General features: G+C 41.0%; 1 long non-coding RNA gene across 1 annotated transcript; it reads right to left on the bottom strand.

The window, feature by feature from the left end:
• Positions 1 to 2,437: 2,437 nt before the first annotated feature.
• Positions 2,438 to 14,391, bottom strand: LOC121062171. Its single transcript, XR_005815446.1, has 3 exons — positions 14,334 to 14,391; positions 8,983 to 9,163; positions 2,438 to 3,350 (listed from the first exon to the last, which is right to left on the bottom strand). It is a non-coding gene; the product is annotated as an uncharacterized LOC121062171 (long non-coding RNA).
• Positions 14,392 to 22,200: the final 7,809 nt, after the last annotated feature.

Raw genomic sequence — 22,200 nt, forward strand, 5'->3', positions numbered from 1 at the left:
ACAAAGCCAAAGTCTGTACTCAAAATATGAGCACAATTGCTTCAACTGCTCATTTCATTCATATATGCAACCACCTCAATTGCACTTGCACAGCAGGTGCAATTCACATGTACAGGATAAGAAAATAGGGCTCTAACAACCAAAATAATATCAGTTACCTGTATCCTGCTCTTTACATACCATACTAATGAAGAAAAGCTTCCATCTATACAAAATGCCTTTGGCTGAAGCCACTTTCTTCATTCTATCTTCATTCTGTCTGTTTAGCCTTCTTCCTTTTCATAGCACTGAAGGAAAATGCTAACTATCAGATGGTGCCAAAAATTAATGTTCATGAATTACAACCCAATTTACAACTTAAATTTACAATCAATGATGTACTGGTGTTACAAATACAGTTTGAAAAGACACAGGGAGTTCTACTGGTGACTTCCAGTCTTAGGAATTATATGAGGAAAGTCTAAAGCATATGGTAATCGTAAGGATCTTTGGCTGTAGTGCCACTTAAATCTAACAACATCCTCATTAGCATCCAGGAAACAGAGCTGTTCTTTAAAGTTTAACAATGCACCACATACTGAATGGAAAGTTATTATGTCCCACATGAAAATGGGTTCTTTCACTTATTTATTTAGCTCAGTATGCAGCTAAACATACTAGGGTGAGTGAGGGAAGACTTTAAAATTCATGTAATAACCATACATTATAAATGACAGTAAAAAAACTCAAGTTCTTTTGTCCTACAATTTTCAGTACCATTAATCATTATCTTATTTGGTGTTGCAATGTATTTAAATCCCAATTTTAATGTATTTGGCCTTATACTTCTACCATTCCAGAATGCACTGCAGAGCTTTCACAAGCCCAATATATGCTAAGAAAAGCTGGGCATGGAAGTGGTGATGCTGCATATATAAATTATATTGATTAGTCTACTGTTTTCTTTTTTTTTTTTTCTTTCTTCTTCTTCTTTAAATCAATATTGGTTCTAGGTGGCAGCAAAAATTTGCACAGTATTTGAGTCAATGCAGTCAATTTAACTTACAGGAATCTGTCTGCATTTCTTTACAGATGCCTGCTTGCAACTTCAGTGGTCACAGAGTAAAAATTGGAACAAAACATGAACACACCACGTAGTCCATAATTCAAATTCCTGTAAGTGGTGGACTTTCCAATAAAATCTAGACACTTGAGAGGTACGGAAAGTGCTGTGGCTCAATAAAGTTGATTGAGTGCCCTCACCCCATTTATATAGCACTGGTCAGGGGCAGGGGAAGAGGAGGGGGGAGAAGAGAGAGAGAAAACATAAAAGAAAAAAAAAAAAAAAGTAAAGACTTAACTGTTAGGTCTCCAGATTTAATGTTGTGGAACTCTCAAGAAGTCTGCAAAGCTCATCATACTGCATACAATTAAAGGCACTACTAAAAGTAATGAACGAATAATGTACTAGACCAAAATAGCGTGCTTGATTGATTTGATATGTGACTGAAGGCTCCTCTTTTCTGCAATCAATAACATAAACCTTTTCATTTTCTTGCCTCTCCTGCAGCTCCCTAATATTGCCTCTCTGCTGGGTGTTACACTGTTCTGGGAAAAGTTGCCCATTGTATTGTTTTGAGATGACTGTTCTCTGGGACCTTGACCCTGCGAATAATTGCTACCAATTTTAGTGCTAGACTGCATGCAATGACTCTTCACAGAAAGCCCATTTCATTCAAACTATTATAATCTGACTTTTAATTTTCCTTTACATGACATCAGGAATTCTGCACCTCACATTATGACAAACTTGTATAGCAGGAGTCTGTGTTTTGTGCTATGCACTGAGACAGATAAAAATCCTGAGGGAGTGTTGCCTGAAAGCAACATTAAAGGAAAATCTTCAGTAGTACTGAAAAAAAATCCTAAACCTGTGCAGTGATTTAAGATTTGCCTTTTCAGTACAGTTATTTATCTGTCTGTTAACAGAACAATGAAATTGCTGGGGATTATAGAGGAACGGAAAGGAAAGGGGCCCTCCTGGATGCTGGAAACTGCTGAAAGGCAGAATGAACTTTGAGAATGTGAATTAAAACAGAGACTTGTGTGGGCCAAGTGAAGATTTATGGGAAAAGGCAATGGAACACTTTCCTGTGATGTTTGCGCTCTTCCCAGAAACACTGTTTCTTGGGTAACCACAAAAGTGGAGAAGAAGGTGGAAAAAAAAAAAAAAAAAGAGAGAGAGAGAGACAAAGAATTTGAGAAGCTGGAAAGTGTTAGAAAAGGTGGATTCAGTACATGATTTGTGGGGCTGCACAATTGGATGAGCTGAGCAGTCTCCAGATCAAATTACAGCTAAGTATTTGACATGGTTTTTTTTTGGTGTTGATGTCGAGGAAGGAAAGTAGTTATCAGTCATGTATGCCTTCACAAAGGCTTGCTATGAAGAAAAGAAAAAAAAAAAAAAAACTATTTTATATTTTCAACTTTGTCATCCACACCACATGAAAAATACATTATCTTGTAATAACAATATCTTTTTCTGCATAGTTATTGAGATATTTGGCTGTAGTGAAAACAAACGAAAACCAAACAAGATGTTTTAAAATCCCTGCTCTCAAAGTGAGCTGGAAGAAATAATTCTTTGGCTTTGGCAAAGCTGAAATTTTAAGCTGCTTTCAGGTAAAGTTAGAAAATGGAGTGTTCCCATTTACTGGAGCTCACCTCTCAACTTCAGAAAAAGGAACATGCTGTGACGTAGTGAACATTTTGATCTCTGAGAACTTTCTTCAAATTTCAGAAAATAGCAGTGACCTCTTTGGATCTTTAAATTACAGTCTGGATAGAATGAAATGAACATGGAGTTGAATTTAATTTCTGATCTTTGTCCAGTCAATCTCAACATTTTAACCTTATCTCTGTAGTTGAGACATCTGAGGAAAAATGTCTAGGGAAAGCTCCCATGTGGTGACTCTGCACTGACAATTTTTGTGCCCTTGCAGTCATCTGGGTCTCACAGTTCAGCTCATGGCAGAATATTATTTAGAGAAGAGTTTCAATGCAGTTTTCTGCATTTGCTTCTTCCATTTCCTTCATGACATCTGCAAGCGTGGCGTGTTTTCCTTTATGAACTCTCCTCAGCACCACTCACCTTTTTCTTCAAGGAAAAAGCATCATTAAGCTAAGTTTCTAATTTCCATGTACAGTCTCCGGACATTCCTCAGTTTTCTTTGGTATACATTGCTATACCTTTTAGTACATGTTTCCTCAGTGGTAAGTGTCTGCAGACATTATTTGTAGATTCTTCAGCATTTATTTCCACATCTGATTGCTTTCCTGACTTTTCTTGTCATTAATAATCAATAATACCTCTGAAATGAGAGATGGCAAAACTAGGTTAGATACTTAGCTTCTGACAGGAGCTTCTTTATCTGGAGAGAGGAGGATCGCCTCGGCTCGCCTTGCCGAGGCGACCGGCTCCGGGACAGACGCGTTCTGCAGCGGAGCGGGGGATCAGGACAGGCAGGGCCTTTTTTCCGGCATCGAGGCCGCTCGAGGGAACCGCCAGGACCCGGCAGCCCTCGCGAGGGAGGCTGACGAGGCGTAGGCGGAGCCAGCAGCGCCCCCTCCCCGGCCGTTCAAAAGCAGCCCCTAGGGAGCGCGGCGAGCAGGGCGGGCAAACAGGGCGTGGCGCGTTAGAAGGGCGAGGCGCGGCAGTTCGCGAGGCAGTTTGCGAGGCAGTGCGCGCAGGCAGGGCGAGCAGGGGGGGAGGAGAGGGCAGACCGTTCCGCCCCCCGCCCATATGAACGACTCCTCTAACGGCTGTTGACCGCTAGCTGGGCTGCAATGGTCTACACCAGACAGAGCGCTCTCTCTAGAAAGTCTGTAACCACCCAGACTGACTGCCCGCTCAACAATGCGGCAGTTTAGGTCTCTGGATGCAGGGAGTGTCTGAGCCTGTTGCTGCCATCTGAGGGAGGCAGAGGGACTGTGTGTGTGAGGTGCGAGCAGGTGGATGACCTGGTCCGCCTGGTGTCAGAGCTCAGGGAGGAGGTGGAGAGGTTGAGGGCTATCAGGGAGTGTGAGCGGGACTTAGACTGGTGGAGCAACTCCCTGCAGGGCCTGAAGGAGAGGTACAGGGGTGAGACACCCCAAATGGGGGTGGGCCCCCTGCCCTGTCGGGCAGAGGGAGGGGACCTAGGAGTTAAGGAGGAATGGAGACAGGTCCCTGCTTGACCTCGCAGGAGACACCACCCCATACCGCCCCCACCTTCCCAGGTGCGCGTACACAACAGGTTTGAGGCCCTAGAGCTTGAGAGACCGGTGGGTGAAGATGAGGTAGAAAGTCTACCCAGGAGGATACCTAGGGCGAGGAGGTCAACTCCACGCCTCAAGACTGCCTCCACCAAGCAAGACAGAAGGGTAATTGTTGTAGGCAATTCCCTTCTCCATGGGACAGAGGACCCTATTTGTCAGCCTGACCCTATCCATAGGGAAGTCTGCTGCCTCCCTGGAGCCAGGGTCAGGGATGTTGCCAGAAAGCTTCCCAACCTGGTTCACCCCTCTGACTACTATCCGCTTTTGATAGTCCAAGCTGGCAGTGATAATATTGAAGAAAAAAGCCTGAAGGCTATCAAATGGGACTTTAGGGGACTGGGACGGTTAGTGGATGGAGCAGGAGTACAGGTGGTGTTTTCGTCCATCCCTACAATAGCAGGGAGGGGTACAGAGTGGACACGGAAAACCCACCTGATTAACACGTGGCTTAGAGGCTGGTGCCAACACAGAAATTTTGTTTTTTTTTGACCATGGGGCGCTTTACTAGGCACCCGGCCTGATGGCTGCAGATGCGTCCCTGTCTCTAAGGGGAAAACGGATCCTAGCCCAGGAGCTGGCAGGGCTCATTGAGAGGGCTTTAAACTAGGTAAGAAGAGGGACAGGGCTGAAATAAGGCTTGTTGGAGCTGTGCCAGGGGGAACAATGGCAAGGCCGGGGGAGAAGACAATGGCCCGACTGAAGTGCATCTACACTAATGCACGCAGCATGGGTAACAAACAAGAGGAGCTGGAAGCTATCGTGCAGCAGGCAGGCTATGACTCAGTTGCCATCACGGAAACATGATGGGACCACTCTCATGACTGGAGTGCTGCAATGTCTGGCTATAGGCTCTTCAGAAGGGAAAGGCAGCGCAGAGGGGGTGGTGGTGTGGCTCTCTATATTACAGAGTGTTTTGATGTTGTGGAACTTGAGGCTGGGAATGATAAGGTTGAGTCCCTATGGGTTAGGATCAGTGGGAAGGCCAACTAGGCAAGCATCCTGGTGGGGGTCTGTTACAGACTGCCAAACCAGGATGAGGAGACGGATGAGGAGTTCTACAGGCAGCTGGCAGAAGTTGCAAAATCGTCAGTGCTTGTTCTCGTGGGGGACTTCAACTTCCCGGACATATCCTGGAAGCACTACACAGCCCAGAGAAAGCAGTCTAGGAGGTTTCTGGAGAGCGTGGAAGATAGCTTCCTGACGCAGCTGGTTAGAGAGCCTACCAGGGGAGGTGCCCTTTTAGACCTTCTGTTCACAGTGACAGACTGGTGGGAGATGTGGTGGTTGGGAGCTGTCTTGGGCAGAGTGACCACGAAATGGTAGAGTTCTCTATTATTGGCGAAGCCAGGAAGGGGACCAGTAAAACTGCTGTCTTGGACTTCCGGAGGGCTGACTTTGAGCTGCTCAGGACGCTGGTTGGCCGAGTCCCTTGGGAGGCGGTTCTGAAGGGCAGAGGAGTTCAGGAAGGCTGGGCACTCTTCAAGAAGGAAATCTTAATGGCTCAGGCGCGGTCTGTCCCCACGTGCCCAAAGACGAGCCGGCATGGAAGAAGACCGGCCTGACTGAACAGTGAGTTGTGGTTCGAGCTTACGAGAAAAAAGAGGGTTTTTAATCTTTGGAAAAGAGGGCAGACCACTCACGAGGACTATAAGGCTGTTGCGAGGCTGTGCAGGGACAAAATTAGAAGGGCCAAAGCTCATCTGGAGCTCAATCTGGCTACTGCAGTTAAAGATAACAAAAAATGTTTTTACAGATACATCAACACCAAAAGGAGGACTAAGGAGAATCTCCATCCTTTACTGGATGCAGGGGGAAACTTAGTTACAAGGGATGAGGGAAAAACTTAGGTGCTTAATGCCTTCTTTGCCTCAGTCTTTAGCGGCAAAACCAGTTGTTCTCTGGATACCCAGTACCCTGAGCTGGTGGAAGGGGATGGGGAGCAGGATGTGGCCCTCACTATCCACGAGGAAGTGGTTGGTGACCTGCTACAGCACTTGGATGTACACAAGTCGATGGGGCCGGATGGGATCCACCCAAGGGTACTGAAAGAACTGGTGGAAGAGCTGGCCAAGCCGCTTTCCATCATTTATCAGCAGTCCTGGCTATCAGGGGAGGTCCCAGTCGACTTGCGGCTAGCAAATGTGACGCCCATCTACAAGAAGGGTCGGAGGGTAGATCCGGGGAACTATAGGCCTGTTAGTTTGACGTCAGTGCCAGGGAAGCTCATGGAGCAGATTATCTTGAGTGTCATCACATGGCACTTGCAGGGCAAGCAGGCGATCAGGCCCAGTCAGCATGGGTTTATGAAGGGCAGGTACTGCTTGATGAACCTGATCTCCTATGACAAAGTGACATGCTTAGTGGATGAGGGAAAGGCTGTGGATGTGGTCTACCTTGACTTCAGTAAGGCTTTTGACACCGTTTCTCACAACATTCTCCTCAAAAAACTGGCTGCTCGTGGCTTGGACTGGCGTACGCTTCGTTGGGTTAAAAACTGGCTTGATAGCCGGGCCCAAAGAGTTGTGATGAATGGAGTCAAATCCAGTTGGAGGCTGGTCACTAGTGGAGTCCTCCAGGGCTCTGTACTGGGGCCAGTCCTCTTCAATATCTTTATCAGTGATCTGGATGAGGGGATTGAGTGCACCCTCAGTAAGTTTGCAGATGACACCAAGTTAGGTGCATGTGTTGATCTGCTCGAGGGTAGGAAGGCTCTGCAGGAGGATCTGGATAGGCTGGACCGATGGGCTGAGGTCAACTGTATGAAGTTCAACAAGGCCAAGTGCTGGGTCCTGCACCTGGGGCGTAACAACCCCAAGCAGTGCTACAGGCTGGGAGATGAGTGGTTGGAAAGCTGCCTGGCAGAGAAGGACCTGGGAGTACTGGTTGACAGTCGGCTGAATATGAGCCAGCAGTGTGCTCAGGTGGCCAAGAAGGCCAACAGCATCCTGGCTTGTATAAGGAGCAGTGTGGCCAGCAGGACTAGGGAAGTGATTGTCCCCCTGTACTCGGCTCTGGTGAGGCCTTACCTCGAGTACTGTGTTCAGTTTTGGGCCCCTTGCTACAAGAAGGACGTTGAGGTGCTTGAGCGAGTCCAGAGAAGGGCGACAAGGCTGGTGAGGGGTCTGGAGAACAAGTCTAACGAGGAGCGGCTGAGGGAGCTGGGCTTGTTCAGCCTGGAGAAGAGGAGGCTCAGGGGCGACCTTATCGCTCTCTACAGTTACCTTAAAGGAGGCTGTAGAGAGGTGGGGGTTGGTCTATTCTCCCACGTGCCTGGTGACAGGACAAGGGGGAATGGGCTAAAGTTGCACCAGGGGAGGTTTATGTTGGATATTAGGAAGAACTTCTTTACTGAAAGGGTTGTTAGGCATTGGAATAGGCTGCCCAGGGAAGTGGTTGAGTCACCATCCCTGGAGGTCTTTAAGAGACGTTTAGATGTTGAGCTTGATGATATGGTTTAGTGGAGGACTTGTCAGTATTAGGTAAGAGGTTGGACTGGGTGATCTTGGAGGTCTCTTCCAACCTAGACGATTCTGTGAAGTCTCCTTAGTGTGAATCCCACAAAAAATTCTTAATTCATCCCTTATTTTCCAGGATAATATTTTATTTACTGTGAACTGAGCTGAAATGTGTTTTTAAATGACATCCACTTAGACCTGTTTGCAGCAAGCATTGTTTTTTCCTTCAACACAAAAGTCCTCTTCTCCTGTTATTGCCACTTCTCTTTTGAATTTGCTGGTTTTACTCTCAAGGTCTGTTGGTAGGTTATGAGAGATGGCCTGCATTTGTGTTTTTAGTTTTTCATTTCATTTAAAGTTTTGGATATTTGTAATGAAAACCTAAAAATTAAACAGCTGTGGCTTGGCAGCCCTGGAAATGCTGCTCATTGAACTCCCTGAGCAATTCAGAAAACATCTCTACCGAAAAATGAAACATGGTTTATGTGACTGTGTTACAACATTTGTAAGAAAGTACTAATAGTATGAATGGTTTATATTACTTTGCATAACTGGCATCACAACCTTTGTTTAACATCCAAGTAAGATTAGGCAGATAAAGAAGGAAGGCAAGAGAGGAAAACTTAAGCAAGCTATGGTTAAGGCAGTCTAAAGGTCAGAATTGTAATATTAAATAAATCTTACATGGTTTTATAAACCTTAATTTATTGTCTATGTGCTTACATGGTTTTATAAACCTTAATTTATTGTCTATGTGCAACTGACATTTTAGCTCTTGGTTTAATACCAAGCACTTCAAAATATTCTTGTAGAAGAATAGTCGATAACCCTCTTACACAGTATAATTGGAATTCTGCATGTTAGAACATTTGGTTTCTGAAAGATTTTTGTAAATGTTAATAGCTGTCTTTTAAAATGGTTTAAGTGTGAAATGCTATGAAAAGCAAAGGTTTAAATGTCACTGTGTCTATAATTTTCATATTGTAAAAACTAAATAAGTTTTCTGGAATGAAAAACCAAAAGACCTGCTGCAAGCTTGAAGATATAAGTTAGCTCATTATTAGTTTTTTGGAACTGATATGACAGACATATTTGGTAAAACTGTATGAGTTTTAGGCTAAAATGTATAGGTGAACATTTAGCTGTCTAGCAGTGTAATTAATGAAAGTCTTTCTGTTTGCTGGTACCCATGATATGAGTATGAATATTTCATGGCAATAGAAAGATTTACCTGGAGAACCTTCTAGAGTCTCATCAGAAGTGTTTTCCTCTTAGGGACTTGCTTGCACTCCAACTGAAAATCTACTCACATTTCTGTGGTGGAGCATTATGATTTCCATCTACTAACAGGGGGCTGTGGTACATCAGCGGGGAGACTTGTGTTGTTTTCTGAGAAGGGAGGTTGTGCCTAACTGGAATGGAAAACATGGATGGTTTAAGATAAATCATATAGAGCTTTTCCATTCACTTGGGTGAGGAGTGGAGCTATGAATTTCAGATTACTGAGATATGAAAAAACAGCTTTTCATAGCCTAGCCCTCTGCATTCTTTATTAATAAAGTCAATAGCACAGTAACTACAATGCCACAAAAAAAAAAAAAAAAAGACAAATGGTTATTTATGACTTCTTTATCCTGCCTTACTTAAATATATTTCAAGAATTAAGAGGTAGCTCAAGACAACCACAGACTCAGCACTTTTTTGAACTTTACCAAGGATATCAGCTTACCATTCAGCCTGCCTAAATCAAAAGGACAAAAGCATTTAGGAGAGGGGAAAAAAATAATGATAAAGAGCAGGTAACATAAACAAAAAAAACATGCCAAGAATGCCTTATCCTCACGTGTTTTTTAGGAAGCCAAAACAGTCTTTCCCTCATGTGCTGTAATAGTAAGGATTTACTTCAAGCAAAACAAGATAAGATAATCTTTGTGAGCTAAAGGAAAGTGTTCTTTAAAGTCTCGTTGCAAAGTTTGTGATCCCTCATTCCCTAAGCTGATTTCGTTAAGCAGTAAACTTATTTACAAGGTTGTTATTAAAACTGTGTGTCAAAAGTTTCCACAATTTTAGCATTTATTTCCATACAGGAAAAAAATAAGAGAGGCAGAGAGCACATCCTACAGCAAACAGCTACAGAATAAGGGCCAGGAACCCACCTACAGAAGGGACTCTTGCAATCTGTAGTTTATCCTGCTATTGTAGCAGCAAAACTCCAGCAGCTGGAGTTGCTGGAATTCACTAAGAGCCACCGCACCAGAGAAAAGAATATGAAGCACTGCAATGACTTTGATCATACTGTGTGGGTCTCAGGTCTGAAAAGTCTAGTGTCATGTGGGGAAAGAGTGAGAGTGCAAGAGAGCAGATAAAAAGGAAAAGAAGGATAGTGCAGGTAGAGATCAGCAACACCATGAAGGGTTGGACAAAGAAGTGTGTTCCTAAACACTGGATCTAAGGAAGTATCATAAAACCTACAACTTAGATAGGAAGAATGGATGTATTGACAGTCTTGTTTGTGGTTGCTGATTGCCATGTTGCCTCTATGCAACCCTAGAGTCTAGATCTACTCCCCCACCCCCCCAGTGATTCTCTGTTCTTCTCATTGCTCTAGAAGTTATATATATGCTACAAACAACACAAGGAGGAAAGACATTATACTTTTGCTATTAGAAGAGTGAAACTTAGTCGAACAGAAACTGAAGCATGCATATATTAGTCTACATTTAATGAAAGCTTTTGTTTGGTCAATAAGAGAAAATCTGAGGGTTTTGTTTTTCCATCAAAAAACATCATGACAAAGAGACAAAGAGATCTTGACAAATCATGGGGGTGGGCAGTCCCCAGCAGCATGAAGTGTAACAAGAGCAAGTTCTGGATTCGGCACCAGGGATGGGGCAGCCCTGGCTCTACATACAGACTGGGGGACAAGAGGCTGGAGGGCAGCCCCAGGAAAAGGGATCTGGGAGTTCTGGTTGACAGGAAGTTGACAATGAGCCAGCAGCTTGCCCTGGCAGCCAAAAGGGCTAACGGTACCCTGGGGTGCATCAGGCCCAGCACTGCCAGCAGGTCGGGGGAAGGGGTTGTCCTGCTCTGCTCTGTGCTGCTGCGGTCTCACCTCGAGCACTGTATGTATGTTTGGGCACAACATTAAAAAAAAAAGGATATATAGCTGTTATAGAGTGTTCAAAGGAGGGCTATGAAGCTGGTGAGGGGTCTAGAGGGAAAGACATATCAGGAGCAGCAGAGGTCCCTTGGTTTGTTCAGCCCAAAGCAGAGCAGGCTGAGGGGAGGCCTCATGACGACCTGCAGCTCCCTCACGAGGGGAGCAGAGGGGCAGGCGCTGAGCTCTGCTTTCTGGGGACAGCAACAGGACCCGAGGGAACGGCATGGGGCTGGGACAGGGGAGGGCCAGGCTGGGTGTTAGGGAAAGGTTCTGCGCCCTGAAGATGGTCGGGCACTGGGACAGGATCCCCAGGGCAGTGTTCACAGCATTGAGCCTGCTGGAGTTCAAGAAGTGTTTGGACAACGCTCTCAGACACAAAGTCTGGTTTTGAGTGGTTCTTTGTGGAGCCAGGAGTTGGACTCGATGATCCTTGTGGGTCCTTTCCAACTCAGGATGTTCTGTGATTCTATGATTCTGTGACTTTCTCTTATTATCTGTTTTGGTTGTTTGTTAGTTTATGTTAATGGTTAAAGTGACTTAAGGAATATTTATTTTTGATTTACAGGAAAAACGTGTTAAGTACTCCTACTCTGTGGTAACATAATCATCCCAGGAATCTGCAGCATTTGAAAATATTTTGTCACACATCTTGAAAACCAAGCCACTTAACTTATGATGGTCCATTTTCTCTTTAAGAATTAATATATATGTGTGTATATATATATATATTATATCAGCAACATAAAAGACAGCTGCTTATGCCAACTTCCTTATTTACAATAACTATGGAAACCTTAATCACCTGTGCAGTCCAGCAGGCAAATGTGAACACAGTAAATTGTATCTGAAGTATATCGCGTTAGAAAACATTTGTTCATTTAACATCCCAAATGATGCATGATTTTATGATGATATTTATCAATCTTCATATTTTATGCCTTTTTTTTTCCAATTTCCATTTTTTCAGTCAAAGGAAATCATCAAGTGACCTTGAAATCTGCACTGGCATTTTCCTAGCAGAGAAGGAAGCTCTCTTTTCTCATTTGCAAAAATGAATAACAATTTGATCATTCTTAAAACTTCTAAAAGGTTAATTATGCTCTCTCCATGAGCTCTGAATAAAAACCTGCTTTATCTCTGCCCAAATGAAACCCACAGGGCTCCCATTCCCTCTAACTCTGCCTGGAGACCAAATCCTGCAAGCTGTCAATTAACTCCTATCAGCTCATAGATTTGTGCAAGCTGCAGATGATTTTCTCATCCGAAAACTATGACAGCTCTCTCATTTGCCAGGGCTGTTGGGTGACTTTAAAACATTCGCAGCAGGAAAGTGTTATCTGGTTTTGGGCTTGGTGGAGAGAAGGAGAAAGAGTGAGAAAGCAAGAGGCAGAAAGGTCCTGGGTTAGAGAGAGTTCATTCTGAGCTCTAAGATTTCTGTCTGGTTGCAAAACCCACCTTGAACTTGAGTTGCATGTTTCAAACAATAATAGAAACTGAACATGGTTATGTACTACAGAGACAATTCCTTGGGTGGATTCTTTTTTAACATTACTGCATAATAACAGACAGCCAGAGAGGAGATGATACTGGCAAACTACAGAACTGGTAAAACAGTAACAACAACATAAAATATTTAGTCTACTGGTATTATTTCCTGGTTGAAAAAAATAGCTTTTTAATTTGTAAATCAGAATAGTAATCTGAAAGGGAACAACTGAGAGCCCATAAAAGTATTATTTCACTTACCTTGTGAGATAACTAATGATGTTTCCAAATGGAGTAAGTGGAAGTAAAAAATTGCACTGAGCACTTAGTGATCCCTGCTTATTTTATTTTTATAGTTCAACGTCAGCTCTTGAGGAGTCAGATACAATAACTTGTAACAAAGCCATAGGAACTGGTACTGATGGCCCTGAATGTGTTAGAAGCTGGAGTTAAAGTAATTAATTTTAAGACTGTTATAAATTGATGGTGTTACAGTTCACATATACATGGGACTCAGGAATCTGGGTTCAGCTCATGGCTATGCTTTGACCTTTGGAAAACTGCTCACTTTCCTTGTGTGCTGTTTCTCTGTCAGCTGTAAATCTTGATGCCTCCTTTTCCACCCAGCTAAAGTAACATCTTAGGCTCATGACAGTATTCACTCCTAGAAAGTCATGTCATTCAATTTTCAACAGAAAAAAAAAAAAAAACACAAAACAAACAAACACAAAAAAAAAGCGAAGAAGAAATTTACAGAACACTATTGAAAATAAAAAGATTGATTAGTCTATTACGTTCTTCTGTTACATAAATTTAAGGTGCAAGCTCTGTAGGACAGGAACAATGAGACTTTATCTTGTTGGAAGTATTTACATGCCACCCAAAAAGAAAACTATTATATTTATTACTCTTCGCTTAAGAAAACAAAATTTGTCAGTTAACTTAAAAAGTTCTTTATGTAGCTCCACATTTGTAAGATGTGAGTATACACAATATTCTTCCTTCTCCTCTCTTTCTTGTGCTTCCTGATTTGCCGAAGCTGTCACCAGGTAAATTGTTCTCAGCATTACAGTCAGTTGACTAAGCTCAGCATGGGGCAGGATGGGTTTTCTGCAGTAAGTCTATGAGTTGTATTAGACTTTTGCTCTGAAAGTAGTGGGAAAGTCCCACTGTTTTCAAGTGAGCCAGGATTTCATGTCACAGTTATTAACATTGATAAATGACAGATTCTTGGACAACTTACAAATTTGGAAAATCAGACTCAAGTGAGTAGTGGAGAAGGTCAAATAATGATTAAATAAAGGTGAACTAAAAGTTAACAACACAGAATAACTTTTGCAAGCACACAGAGCAATCTGATTATGTGGTACCTGACTTTTGGCAAGTTACATGATTCCATTTTAGCTTTACAGCTAATCATATAACTACTCTGATTTTTTCAGCTGTAATAGAATTTGAAATGTGGAATAAAATTACCTTTTTTTTTTTTTTTGAAAAGACAGAAACAGGCAGCAATATTATGTATGTTCTAAAGCATCTCTGTGAGGCTTTATTTCCTTTTCATTAAGCAGTAGAACAAAACAGTTATCATGGAGTATATGTTGTTTATACAGCAATATTCTGCCGCTTCTTTAAAAGGATCTAGTGAAAGCTGAAAAATTGCTATGATTTAATTAAATTTTAAATATACCAAGAAGCTTTAATGAAAAGTTTTAAACATCTTAATTATGCTATCAATATTACCTAACACAGAGAGAAATGGAAAACCTACCAGGCAGTAAGTAATCTGAATGGCTAAAATACATTTGAAATATTCAAGCATTATCTGATTTAATTGCTAAAAAGTAACTTGAGGAATAATCATTTTAAGATTGCTCATGGAAACACCTAGTTTTAAATTTTCAGAAAAATAAGCACAAAGCCAGAGAGCTAGGTACCTGTGTCAGAATATGCATCCAGAGACTGGAGTCTAAGACGTAAAAGATTTGAGCATTTAGTAAACCTTCAGGCTTTTTATTTTCCCACCTGTTAGTCTGTGTATGAGATAGTTTCTGGTCTTGCTTCTCCTCAGGTACTTTCCTGAAGGCCGTGTGTTTCCTTTTTCAGTCTTTGGTCATCTATCTTTCTGTCAGGGTTTTTCCAGCCACAATATATTTTCTCTTGGTTACTTTATTTGGGGTAAAAATTGTTTATTTTTTATTCACAGTAATGAAACCTCAGAAGGATCAATGACATAATGGCTAGTTTTTTAATTAATACACTAGAATAGTGACAGGAAAAAATGGAAGAATGTGTGAAAAACATGAAATACTTCAATGAGGTTAAGTGATTGCAAAGCTTAACCTGCCAGAAGCAGATGGGTCATCACTGTAGGTGCAGCTAATCCATCAGTGATGTGTCTAGAAACTCATATTTCTTGCTGACTTCTGCATCTAAGAATTCCCCCAATTACAGATGGACTGGTGACTCCCTGGAGCTGCTAATGTGCTGCTTTGGGGCAGGAAGACATTGACAGGCCATGTCTGGGCAGGGCAGCCTGTGTCTCCCACATCTTCCACTCAGCAATCAGGCTGGCTGGTGGGTTGAGCTGGCATTTCTAGGTACTCTGAAAACATTTCTCCAGTTTTAAATGCAGTTGAAGTGTTTTGGCAAAGAAGTTTTGAAAAAGTTTGCCAGCCAAAAGTGATGTCAACCTACTACAATCCTTGTCCTATGAAATCAGCATTTTCATCTGCATTTACCCTGGAAGGTGGGGCAGAATTTGGAAATAAGATCTTCTATTCAAAGTTTGCTGTGACAGGAGATACAGCGCATCTGCAAAGCTCTGTGCTTTACACACCTACCAGGTGCAAACAAGCACTTGTACGAGCACGTTTCAAATGTTTACCAATATTTGCCAGTTCGGTGCTCTTAACTATGTGCCAATGCAAAACCACACTTAATGCTGAATTTAAAAATGTTGGAGCGTATTTAATGCTTTATTTTTCATTTGCATACCATTTTTTGAATGCAAAGTAGGAACAGAAAAACCCCTTTCAACATTTTTGCAGGTGTTCATATAACAGAATGCTAGTAAGTTCACTCAACTCTTCTGCCAATGGCAAACTATTTTCACACATTTCTGTTTCTTCTTTTTTTCAATTTTTATTTATTTATTTATTTATTTTCCCTTTAGTCCAAAGGCACTCTGATTTCCAGATGATGTTTTATGTAGTAGTCCATGTTTCTAATAAATAGCTAGATTTGTGGAACGTATTAAGGATGTAATCAGCTTGGTATTTGGATTACGTTTCTATCCAGCTCCCATTATAATCAGGATAAAGATTCCCTCTGATTTCAATGAGAGTTGGATCAGACCAGGAGCACTTTATATTTTAAAGCAACGTTAAGTGCTGCTGTTCAATGACATTGTTTCCCAGACACCAGCGATTGTTCACTGACCCAGATGTGAACTTGTATTTTTTCTGTCTCTGTTTATAGACACCCTTTCTCTGTCATGCTTATCTACCCTACTTACAGAGACCTATTTGACTTGCTGAGAAGTTGCAATGGTCAAAATTAGAAAGCCTGCAGAAAACTGTTTATAGCAGAGTCTGTCAAAAATACCATGAAGTAGACACAAAAATAATATTTACATAGAGCAGGGACCTCTATTTTGCCATTCTTCCTTCTGTGCCATTACTCAGCTGTAGGAAAGGAGATTAGTACTTGGAAGAGGAGCAAAAAAATAAAATAGCAGCTCACTTAGTAATCCCTAGACACTGGAATGGAAAGAAGCTGTTCTTATAACCCCAGAATTTCCACCTGACGAGTCAAGGCGATAAGTTTCACAAAATGCAGGGTCCTTAACCAAATGCCTGCCTATATCTGTGAGCAAGGCTCAGTCCTGCAAGACTCAGAGTCCCTTTCACCTAATAAAGGAATCCAAAGGTTTTGTTTGGTTGGTTTGATTTTGGTTTGTTACTGTTTGGTGGTAGTGGTGTTTTTTGTTTTGTTTTGTTGTTTTTTTTTGTTTTGTTTTGTTTTGTTTTGTTTGTCAGGCAGACAACGACTATGAAAGCCAGAAAGAAAAGACAAAAAGAAGAAAGAGGTACATTCTTATCCACTGTCCACTTCAGATGTAAAGATCAAGAATATAATTAATGTTGACTTTTGGCAGTGCAGAATTTCTGGAGACAAGTGGGTTCTACATGAAATTTCTGTTATTCATGTAAACATTGCTAATGTGTCACAGCAAAGCTGTGTGATGTTTCAAACTTTCAGTGTTAGTTGTGTTTGCAACTGGGTGCTAGACCTGTAAAAAATATTGTGTGTACAGAGATCTTGAAGTAAAGACTTCAGTAAAATTACCTTGCATATGCAAATGAGTATATGATTTTTCTTCTCTGTTACTTATGGTATATGTGTTCAAAATAGTTAGGGACAAATATCCTAAAGATCTCCAAAATTTTTTAGATCAGAGAAAACAACACTTCCCATTTCTTTTGTTCATGGTACAACTACTTTTAAGCAATCTATGAGCTTTCTAACTAAATGAAAACTGAAAAAAATAAATAAATAAGGCAGAGCTCACTACCAAATAAGTCATTTTCAGTCTAAGCTTGGCACAGGTTGTACATTTTATAAAGAATTAAATAATAGACAAATTAAAAATAAACAAACAAAAACCTCACCAGTAACAAAGGAAATGTTATCAACTTCAAGACCTGTTTTATTTTCAAAAGACTAGAAAAACTTACTATCATTGTGGTTCAAAGCAGAGATATGCCTTGAATTTTTGAAGTGTTTTGTGTTCAATTGGGACTACTATTCTATGATGCAAGATCTTCTGTATCCTCCATCACTGCTTCTAGAATGACAGTGTGAATCAATTTGGCAAACAGCTTCACAGAATAAATGTGGGTGAACATTTAGAGCTTAAAGATTTTGTCAATTTTTAAACCAGACCAGTACACCGACCGCTGTTATGCTTCTTGAAATGTATTGAGGAACATTTTTTGTGACTGTGTTCTATGATGATTCTATAAAATGACCAGACTTAACCAAAATATATTTACTGAAGAGATATATTTTAAAACATGGCTGAGCAAACAATTAAAGTGGTGCATCTGGGTATTAATCTTCAGTACAACAAGAACATGAGTAGAGGCGTAGACAAAGATATGACACTCTCATACATCTGATCTGCCTTTACATTACATTTTTTTTTACAAATGTCAAATCACACCTGTGTTAGTAGATTATGTATGTGACTGACTTGGGAATATAAAAACTGCAAAATGTAAAAATAAACCTGGTTATTGTCCTAGTGCTCTCACTGAGGCAGAAACCTGCGCATTAAGAAACTACAAGCTTGGAGGTAGATGAGAGCTTTTGGATTTCACAGGTATGTGTCCCACACGCATTCCATTTTCTGTATACTGGTAAATATCAAGATAAAGGACTTCAAGAAAACATTTGAAGGGAAACACCCCTCATTCCTCCCCATGCCCACCCCCCCCACCCCCCAAGAAAAAAAAAAAAAAAAAAAGGTAATTTTTGCCCCGAAGTACAGCAGAATGATGACTTTTCAACAAGCGTGTTGATGGATTCTTTGCTGAAGCACTCAGTGCTTGATCAGTAGTTACTTCTTCAGTTGGCTTGGTGATGGCAGCAGATTAATATCTGACTGTTTTGGCCTGTTTTAGTGCTGAATTGATTCTACTTTTTGTGATGCTTGAACAGCTCTGCTGTGTGGTGAGTACAGGAGTATCCAGCTCCCATTTCTGTTCAGACTCTGGGGAGTGGGACAACTTAGAAAGCTATAGCGCTCTATTTTCATGCTCAGTAAAGTCTACTGCAGAGAGAGCCCTCACAATTTCATATCACAACCATTGCAGCTGCAATGATCTTTTCCTTTTATATATAGTGTAAAGCATTTGAATACATTGGAGTTGCATTTCCCTTGTTCACTGGTATGGTATTCTGTTTGTTGAAACGTCGGTCGCTGACCGTGGAAAGTACCTTTCCCCTCTGCTGGAAAATATCTAGATGATTTTACTGCAAAACATTCCCCTTGCCCATCAGATATGTATTAACACACTTGTAGGCAGCTACAGCATGAAATGCAAAGTTTGATATGACACAGAGCTGTCTGGAAGGTTTTTAGCCCAAAAAAAATGTAATCATAGATTTCCATAGCAACTTTCCTGCACTAAAGGTCTTCCATATATGAAATATCATCTTTAAAGGATAGGCAGGTATACATTATTTTTAGACTAGGACAACAATGAGAATGCTGGAGATGCAACATGGGCTCTTGGAAATTTTTCTGTGTAGGCAAGAATAAAATGTTACAGGGTGTTGTGCAACTGGACATAGGCTGTATTTTGTGCTCTGAAGATAATTGATTGCAGTCTTTTGAGTACATTTACAATAACATGTGCTGGCAAAACTATTAATTTGGTTGCCCTTACTGAATATTGTACAAACAATCTCTATTTGCAATGTCTGTGAACAACAAGTATCTCACTAAATTACTGTGTTGTAAGTAATACCATTAAAAGCAAATTTTAATGGTTATTTCTTAGCAGCTCTAAGGGAACATTGGCAGTCATATTGGTTCTTCACAGGAGCTAGATGGTTTGAATGAAACACTCAGAGAGACTTTGCAGCTGTGGAGGATAGGCTATTGAATTTAAATGATCCAGCACATCATTAGAATTCCTGAAAATGTCCAGAAGTCATTGCACACAGATATTTTCAGATTACCCATTGAATGTAGGAGGACTGGCAATGAAGAAAGAGATGGACATGAAAAGACTGCCAGACAGCCTTTCTCTGTGACAATAACCCGACCAATTCTGGAGTTGCTAACTACTTTTTACTGCTATTTGGCAGTTACGGCTTCGAGAGAAATGAACAGCATGTACTAAGGGAAGGCAAACCATTGTTGCATCATGACCTTACAGCAAACATCCTTCATACTCAAACTCGACTGACTGGCATGCAGATTTGTTTCATAAACAAAAAGTAGGTGTTTTCTCTCTAAACAATTCATTGTGATCAATTTGTCATTGCAAACAGCTTCTGGCTAGTGACCAATTCCTTTCACAGAATCTTTCTTTAAACCAACTGGCCATTAAAATCTTTTACGCAACAATGGTGCTGATTCATTCTTAATGAATAATTTTGCTTAGATTATTGCACTTGCTGGATGAGATGGTAGTGACATCTATGTGTCATAAATAAAATTGTTAACACTAGGTTGTCTTTTAATTGTCTTTCTCGTCATCTAACTATTTCTGGATCATTTTATTTTTTTATCCTTCATGGGCAACATCTAAAACCATACCACTTTTAAGGCCAGAGGAAATTATTTGACTAAATTATTGATTCACCTTATATATGCATGCATGTTCGAGGCCATTATTTTATTTCCTTGTGTAGAGGGAAAAAAAATAGGAAAAAAGAAAAAGAGAAAAGAAAAGAAAAAGAAAGGAAAGGAAAGGAAAAGGAAAGGAGCAGAAAGGAAAGGAAAGGAAAGGAGGAAAGGAAAGGAAAGGAAAGGAAGGAAAGGAAAGGAAAGGAAAGGAAGGAAAGGAAAGGAAGGAAAGGAAAGGAAGGAAAAGGAAAGGAAAGGAAAGGAAAGGAAAGGAAAGGAAGGAAAGGGAAAGGAAAGGTGTGTGAAAGGTGTGGAAAGGTGGAAGGTGGAAAGGTGTGGAAAGGAAGGTGTGAAAGGAAAGGAAAGGAAAGGAAGGAAAGGAAAGGAAAGGAAAGGAAAGGAAAGGTGTGGAAAGGTGAAGGAAAGGAAAGGTGTGGAAAGGAAAGGTGTGGAAAGAAAGGAAAGGAAAGGAAGGGGTGTGGAAAGGAAAGAAAGGTGAGGAAAGGAAAGGAAAGGTGTGGAAGGTGGGAAAGGTGTGGAAAGGTGTGGAAAAGTGTGGAAAGGTGTGGAAAGGTGTGGAAAGGAAGGGAAAGGTGTGGAAAGGTGTGGAAAGGTGTGGAAAAGGAAAGGAAAGGTGTGGAAAGGAAAGGAAAGGTGTGGAAAGGTGTGGAAAGGTGTGGAAAGGATGTGGAAAGGTGTGGAAAGGTGTGGAAAGGTGGGGAAAGGTGTGGAAGGGGAAGGTGTGGAAAGGTGTGAAAGGAAAGGAAAGGTGTGGAAAGGAAGGGAAAGGTGGAAAGGTGTGGAAAGAAAGGAAAGGAAAAGGAAAGGAATGGAAAGGAAAGGAAAGGAAAAGGAAAGGAAAGGAAAGGAAAGGAAAGGAAAGGAAGGAAGGAAGGAAGGAAAGGAAGGAAGGAAAGGAAAGGAAAGGAAAGGAAAAGGAAAGGAAAGGAAAGGAAAGGAAAGGAAAGGAAAGGAAAGGAAAGGAAAGGAAAGGAAAGGTGTGGAAAGGAAGGAAGGAAAGGGTGTGGAAGGAAAGGTGTGGAAAGGAAAGGTGTGGAAAGGAAAGGTGTGGAAAGGAAAGGTTGGAAAGGAAAGGTGTGGAGAAAGGAAAGGAAAGGTGTGGAAAGGAAAGGAAAGGTGTGGAAAGGAAAGGAAAGGTGTGGAAAGGAAAGGTGTGGAAAGGAAGGTGTGGAAAGGTGTGGAAAGGTGGTGGAAAGGTGTGGAAAGGTGTGGAAAGGTGTGAAAGGTGTGGAAAGGAAAGGAAAGGAAAGGAAAGGAAAGGAAAGGAAAGAAGGGAAAGGAAGGAAAGAAAGGAAGAAAGGAAAGGAAAGGAAAAGGAAGGAAAGGAAAGGAAGGAAGGAAGGAAAGGAAAGGAAAGGAAAGGAAAAGATAAAGAAACAAGATGCCATAATCACAGTAAATAAAGGGGAACATATGTTTGAAAACAGGTAAATAGAGATTAACAGTCTATTCAAATCATATTGAGCAATGTGACATTTATTAACTTCTAGCTGGACATTAAACAGAAGAATAAAAATATTCTTAAATATGTTAAAATAAATTTTGTATCGCTTTCACTACATTTTCTCTTTTTCAATCAACAGATTTTTTTCTTTATCGATCTAAAATACTATTAATAGTTAATATGTATGTTGAGTCAAATCAATTTACATTGGCTGTGTGTGTCATCCTACCTCTAAGAAAGAGTGTTAAGTTGAAGGCATTGAATTGAGAACTAAAAAAAACTGAAAGTCAACTCATATTGTCATAGGGATCGATTTCTGTTCAGCTTCTTTTATCGTTTATGATCTGGAAGAAGCCTTTTCTGCAGGCTGGGACTCCATTTTGTCATCTGAAAAATGAAGACACTTATCTTTCTAGTCTCCCAGGTGCTGTCTGATGCTAACCCTCATTGGTGTCTATGAAGACTGCAGGTATTTGGTGATGAGAGCAATGGAAAGGTCTGTAAATAAGATAAAATAGAATATGTGAAGGAGAAATTGATTTTAGCCAGAGCTGATAATATTTCTTGTCAATACTGACATATTAGTTTCATTTTCCATTATTTCTAGGTGTTTATTTCAACTAGAAAAGCATAGCCTCTCAAACAGTGTTTAAGCAGTATTATGTATCTGTCTATGTCTAGATTCCAGTGTCTATGCAGAGGGCAAGTAAAGTTTGCCAATTTTGAAAATGCTATTCTTTGAACCAGCAATGGCCTATATTTATAAGGGACATCCATCATTTTACTTTGGTGTAGTGTTGATATGGTTTCTCCCACCATTCTTGTTCAATGGGAATTAGACTGATTAGGGACGCTGTGAGCTCGCTGAATGGGTCCCTGGCAAAATGGGTCTCTTTCTGTTCAGTCTTTCAGCTGAAACAAGAGCACAACATCAGAACTAGCAGATGACAGTAGAGAAGATGGATTCATTGGATAA

Source organism: Cygnus olor, chromosome Z (genome assembly GCF_009769625.2).
Source record: "Cygnus olor isolate bCygOlo1 chromosome Z, bCygOlo1.pri.v2, whole genome shotgun sequence".
NCBI lineage: Eukaryota > Metazoa > Chordata > Aves > Anseriformes > Anatidae > Cygnus > Cygnus olor.